Genomic DNA, 7,253 nt, shown 5'->3' with positions numbered 1-7,253 from the left:
TCCGTATTAATCCAAAATATATTTTCCGAACCATTGCAATATGTAGTTATAAATTTTAATTAGTTAATACTGGATTTTGTGGATCTTCAAAATTATAAAAAATGAAGGATGCATTGGAGGGTTGATTTACATGTTAAAGGTTTGTATTTGATTTTTAAATATAAATATATTCATTTTAACCATTTAATATTTTGTATGTAATATTTTTCTACATCATTAGAATAATTAGAAAATTTAAAAAATCCAAAATAGTATGTCAATTCTACGCGGTTAATTCATATAATACATTATTTCAATAATATATTTAAATTTATCACCTTGCATAGAACGGCTAACAAAAATATTGTTAATGGATTACTAGAGTGCATTTAATTATTTATAAAAGTGTATTTATATAAATTATATTTTTTTATTTTCATACAAAAATAATTAAAAAATACTATTTATTTTAATCCACTCACATAGTACGTAGTATTTTCTATCTAATAGCTAAAGAAATGTATAAATTTTAAATTATGAAATCAAAAATACAATTTTTCCTCAATAGCACGTCCTGAATGGAGAATATTCTTGTTCTTGTTTAATGAATATTTCTAATATAAATTTTTAAATTCAATTTGTAAATTCTTAGTAACTTAAAATTATTCTACTATAATATGAACTTGTTTTTTCTCTAGGAGAATGAAGAGAAAAGGTGTTAATCAGTGAAAATTCAAGAAACAATCTTTATTTCTCAATCTATTTTTCTTGTACCAAATATAAAAGTACGTACAATTTACTCATTTTCCAATAATACGAAACAATTTAAACGAGAACTATTACTCTTTTTCCTCCTCGTCTTTTCACTTCCCTGTCCGTTTTTCCTTCCCATTTCCCCTTATTTAACCAAACGAATTCTAGCAGCAACTGGATATTTATTGGAATATCTGGTGCAGTTAGTCCTGCTGCTGCTACTCTCCATGAAGACGATGCTGGTGCAGAGGAAGAGGCTGATAAACTGGACCAAGGATAGCTTGAGAAGAAGAAACGTGTTCCAGATATCGTTTTCTTCATTACGTTTTTTCCCTAGTCATTTGTACAGTCAAAATATATGTGGCAGTTAGGAGCTAGTAGTGGTTAAAGGCGGCGACTTTATGTACTTAGGCACAAAGTCTTCTTCTTCCTCTGTAACTTGATTCATTCTCAGAAATGCAGAAAGCTACCCCAAAATTCATGGCTTCTCTCCTTCCTATGTTCATCTCTGAAATTTATTTTCTTTAGTAAGTTAGAAGACAAGAACAGAAAGAACTGAAAAACATAAAGTTGATTATCACACTTATCTTTCATGTAGAAAGATGAATAAGTCCATTTATGCAGTTGTTGCAGTAGCTGATTATATTGTACACTGCGTTTATGTAAGAAGAGTTGAATTGGATAAAATGTTTTGGAGAGATTAGAGAGCTTAAATCCAGATGTCGGAAGTGCAGTCGCCACCAGGATATCTCATCTCATGCGCCAACGAGGGTCCGTCTGGTTCGGATCCAAAATCCACAAAGAAATTCGGGTTGATCGCAAGACCACCTTTTTCTGTATCAACATCTATCTGCAACATATGGCCACCCTTATCCACAAGCTCGGGATAAAACTGACGATCCCATGCGCTGAAGAGAGAATTTGTAACGTACAGCCGCTTTCCATCCAGACTCAGCTGTATCATCTGAGGCCCTCCTCTTAGTTGATGTCCCTACAATGAAATGAACAGTTTAGTTCTAAATGTAAGTCTAGATGTGGTTAGATTCAGAAAGGAATATACATAGAACAAGTACCTGAACTTCTGGTACGTCAGCCTGGTATGTCGTACCATCTTCAGCCTCGGCAACAGCGGTGCTCCCTTTTCGAAACAAACCTCCAACCCATATTTGGCCGGTCAGCTTAGGATTTGTAGGATCCTGAATATCGTACTGTCTAATATCACCGTGAAGCCAGTTGGCCAAGTAGAGGAAACGGTCATCCAGGGATATCAAGAAATCAGTTATAAGCCCAGGCATCTCCGGCAGAATCCAATTCTGCACCTTGACAGGCTTCACTGATATTGATACCTGCAGCAGGTTGAGATTTACATCTGGAATATTTATGCCTTGAAGATGTTGAGTGTAAAGAAATATCAGTTCATACACGTACCTCATGGCCCCATGATCCGTCTGGCTTCTTGAAAAATCTTACCATATTGCTTGTTAGTGCACACCCCACATATCCACTATCCTTATCTGGATTGTGCAAGAATCTTATCTGTACTTCAAATCAACAACATAGATGTATTACAAATGAGTTAAGAGAGAGAAGTTCTTAAGCATATGCTTGCAAGAAGAATGTCCATAGATGTTAGTACGGACGACACAAAGTAAAAGTCCTGCTTTGGTATATATGGGAAACCACAAGAAATATATATATATATATACATATATATATAGAGAGAGAGAGAGATCTATATTTACCTCCAACGGTATGAGACCAGTATTCCCAAGATCCAATGTCTGTTTCAACTCACCCTCAGGCCAGCTATAAACATGCAAATGTCTCCCATAAAGACCATCTGAAACATGCTGAAGGTTGAAACCTGTCGTGAAAGCAGATGGGGCTCCCCAAGATGTGCTGATCATCGTCTTATGCCGTGGTTGGTACCAGAAATCATACCCGAAAAGGGGGCTGTGCCCTGGTTTCTCCCACCTATAACAGAAAACAGTAACACAGCTATTAGTTGTATTATTGATTCGCTCATAACTCCATTACTAGTTGTGTTTGGAGATTAATATGAAGCAGCCATTGTGAAAAACAAGATAGAACTGCAAGTAAATATATATTATAACTCTAGCAGGAAGTCCGCAGATGATAAAGGATTGATCGGAATCAGATTATTTTGTGTTGTCAACTTAAATAAAGCATTTGACACATTAATATTGGTTAAAGATTGGGAACTGTGAACCTCAAGGAGATGGAAAGAGAGAGTACCTTCCTTTCACATTGAAATCTGACCCGTCTTCCCTATGATATCATTGGGCTCTACAACTTTATGCAAAGTTGGAGCTCTAGGGTCCTTTTGAGTGTCAATTGCATATATACGACCGGACCTGAGATCAAGGAATCACTCAGAGGTTAAAAGAATGCCTTATCATCTCCCGTTTTACATTCGAAAACTTAAAAGAAAACCAACATCTAAAATCAAGCTATCAAATTTCATACGTTAGGCTTGAATTCACATAACAAATTAAATAATAAACATAAATAGTTTTCATAGAGTCTTCCAAGAGTTCAAACATACCATGAGAAAATCTAACATCCACGAACCATAAATTTTCTTATGAAACATAGTAAAAACTTCATTTGTTTCCTGCGTGCAACATATACAGCAGCGAACGATAGACTCCATAAAAATGTCTGATAATTGCATGGACATACAAATATCCCAGGAGAATACTACGACTCGAATATTACGGACACTACATATTAGAAACACCTCTAGGGCTCTCATTTACAGAGTACATGAACGTTCAATTGTTATTTTCAGGAGTTCTTATTACATTTTCATTCTGAGGCACAATCTGCAGACTAATATCTCTAGCTGGATTTCAGTTGTAGACAAAATTACTTTCCGGTTTTTACTCAAATAGATCAGGTAATCATGCAAAGACAGAGCTGACCATATTCTACTATATATACATAATACTTACAAGGAGTAGTAACCCAAAGACGAATTAGAGATTCGGCCAACTTACACTAGTGAAGGCAGGACAAGATAGCGACGTGCAGCCGATGGATCTCCATGGCAAGAGCTGCAGGCATTCCATCCAGAATGATGAAGTTCATCCCCGACATAAGGCATCGGCAGCCTGTGGATGATTTTAGAATACGTTGGTGAACTAGGATCTACATCGATGGTGGCAAGGTAATCTGGCTTCTCCCTTCCTGTTCCTGTAAAACATCAAAGCAACATAATCGTCGTAAGCAAGTCTTAGAAACCATCATTGAGCCCTCCACCTATTACAAAGAAAAGGATTTAACCCAGAATTTGAGAGAACAATAAAAGGTCACCCAAACTACGTTAAATGACCACCTCATCTACGCGTTTGAGTGGTTGGAACACACTGAATCCAGGGAAAAAAAGTTAATCCCTTTCTCATGAGACATGGATTATCGTTAAGAGTTTAAATGCCAAATTCCCAAATGATTTCTACAGCAATGAATCAGTTCTTCATCACTCTTTCTTGATTTCCATCACTCCAAAATCATATCTAAAGTAAATTCAAATAATTCAATAATATAAACGAACATCAAATAAAATAAAATTCCACAAAAAGTAAATAAGGATTTAAAATATAAAATCACCAAAAAGACATCAGCACAAGAATCAAACTAACCCTCCGCATAAAGAAAACCCAGCATACGTTCAAATAAAAAAAAAAAACCAAGATCAAACAAAACGGGGAAAAGAAAGAACAACAAGAATCCGAATATACCTGTATAAATACAAGTAACATATATAAGAGTTTCTCTGGGCCCAGACATGGCATCAAGAGGAGTAGCATATCCCGGTCCCTTCTTGCAGCAGCCATTTTCCACCTTTGCATGTTCCTCCACCACCATATCAGTTGCCATTTTCCTTTTCCGCTCCTCCTTTCTCTCTCTAGACTTTGATGAATTTAATCGAGACCCAGATCCCAAAATCGCCTCCAAATTATCACCCTTTTCGACCCAGAGTCTTTTCTGAGAGTTCACAAGCGTTCTTTTGGAATCTCTCGATATTATTACAGTGAAGATTAGCTGACAAAGTTGGTTGTTCTCTGGTGCAGTGTTTGTCTGAACGTGGGCGTGATATTACACTACGTACACTTACAGCCGTGTCTAAGTGGGATGTATCGAACACGAGGCGAGTGTCGTTTTAGCAATTGTTATCTTCCATTTTAATTCCAAGGGAAGTATGGTCACAACTTTTTTCCTACCATATGGGCATGTATGGTTTTTGTCTTCCATATCAGTTTTCACTGAAAAATATGTATTTTATTTTATATAAATTTTCGTATAAAAATAAAAATTCCATTTAGATTTAATGATAAAGCTGTATTTTATGTCGTTGGTGATATTAAATAAATATATATTTTTTATTTACTGAAAATAATAATTTTACTTTCTATTGTCACTAGTGTCAAAATAAATGTATTTTTTATATTTAAATCAATTGATGGTTGTATTCTTTTATTGATTTGGAATTGTTAATTATGTCGTATCAAAATATTATAAAAAATATATTATCAATTTATAAAAATGATTTTTGAATTTTTTTTATATGTATGTAGATATAAAAGTAAAATATGATTGAGATATGAATGATAATAAAGTATTTTTAGTGAAAGTACCTATAAACTAACATATTTTCACCTTCATCACTGTTTAAAAAATCTAATAAAATAAAAAATATACGGAACAAAATAAAAAATTCCGAACCCTTAATAATTGATAAAAATTCGAGTTGGGATCCAACTATCTTACTAATGAACCAAAAGTTTATGATTCGGGTGGCCATAACTACTGTTTTGACAATGATTTTCGGACACATGTCAAAATTGTTCTTTTTTTTTATGAAAAAAATATAAGTAAATCTCCTGTGATATTGTAAATAAGAAATTACCTTTTATAAAAAAAAAATAGCAATTTATTTTTATGTAGTTTTTAAAATGAATCAATTAAAATAATTTAAACGCAAAATAATTAAAATATATCTTAAAATTGTCCAAAATACATAATTTAAACACAATTAATGTATATTAACATTTAAGATAAATTACATTGACACCTCTTGAAGTGGGGTCCATAAGGGCTTTGATCGATTGAAATAGGCCCCACAAGGGGTACGTGGTTAGTGGTGATTCGCTACGAGTTTGAAGAATATATATATATATATTAATTTTTAATTATATTAAATATGGTTTTTGGAGGAATGGGGAAAATTGATTGGGAAAGGAAAGGGATTTGGATGTCCCCTTGACGTGGATTCCAAACACAAGTGAATGTGATTGATCCCAGAATTTCTTGACCCCATTCGCTTGCTTCCAAGCAAATGACATCTAGATTGAGAATTTAATATTTAGTAAAATTACAATAAAAAATTATATTACTGGTAAAACATTAAATAATAATTCAAAAAATTATTATTAAAAATATATATCATGTTAAAATAATTTTAATTTTATCATAATATAACTATTAATAACAAAAATTATGCACAAAATTATTATAAATAATCAGTAACACATGACGGATCAATAACAATATAATATGGTAAAAACAATTAATTGCTACCATTGGATTGTCACTATATACTTGCACATTAATTCCTGATGATGTTTGGTTAGATCTTATTTGAAATATATTATAAGCTCTTACGTCTTATAAAATATTTTAAGAATTTAAACACAATAACAAATAAACTTCTTGAAATTTTTTGATAAATAAAATGTCCAAACTTATATGTTAGTGCGTTTGCCATAATTAATTCTTTATAATGACCCAAAAGCTATCAAATTAACTATAGAACTTAAATTAAAGTTAATTACTCTTAGATCCATTTTTAAAAATAAAAAATTATATTTTTTTTCAATTTTTTTTAAAATTACACTTACACTCCCTCTGAAAATTCGCTTAATTACATGAAATTTTAATTTTTACCCCTCATTTAACATTCCTATATAGTAATTTTATACTTATAAGGGAAAAGATGAGAATAATATTAACCTCATTCTATATATATATGTATATATTATACTTATTCTTTTATAAGTACAAAAATATACATAAAAATATTAAATAAAGGGCAACACTAAAAATTCATGCAATTATTTTGTTGATGTCAATATTTTTCGTCCAAACCATAACAGAAGGGAGTCAGAAGTAAACGGAGAATTTATGGAGGGGGTGTAAGTGTAATTTCAATAATTTTTTAGAAAAAAAGTATAATTTGCATTTTTAGAAAGAGTCCATAAAAAAAGTTGCTTTGGGGGGGGGGGGGGGGGGCCGCCAATTATATGAAGGATAAAAGTGAAATACCAATAAAATTATAAAACATGTGTTTTAATCTATTGGATGTTAAGATTAACTTTTTTAATCTATTGGAGCTTATAAAATACCTTAAAGAAAGTTGGGTAAAATCAACTTTTTTTCCCTAAGAGCTTATAAGATTCAAAATGGTTTAATTTAAGTTCTTATAAACTCTTCTAAAGAAA

The 7,253-nt window shown here is 32.3% G+C and overlaps 1 pseudogene; it reads right to left on the bottom strand.

The window, feature by feature from the left end:
* Positions 1-1,284: 1,284 nt before the first annotated feature.
* LOC110011366 lies at positions 1,285-4,884 on the bottom strand (annotated as a pseudogene).
* Between the last annotated feature and the right edge of the window lie 2,369 nt (positions 4,885-7,253).

The sequence above is a fragment of the Sesamum indicum genome, unplaced genomic scaffold, assembly GCF_000512975.1.
Source record: "Sesamum indicum cultivar Zhongzhi No. 13 unplaced genomic scaffold, S_indicum_v1.0 scaffold00186, whole genome shotgun sequence".
NCBI lineage: Eukaryota > Viridiplantae > Streptophyta > Magnoliopsida > Lamiales > Pedaliaceae > Sesamum > Sesamum indicum.
The sequence above is the reverse complement of the archived record's forward strand: the minus strand, read 5'-3'. Positions and strand labels throughout refer to the sequence as shown.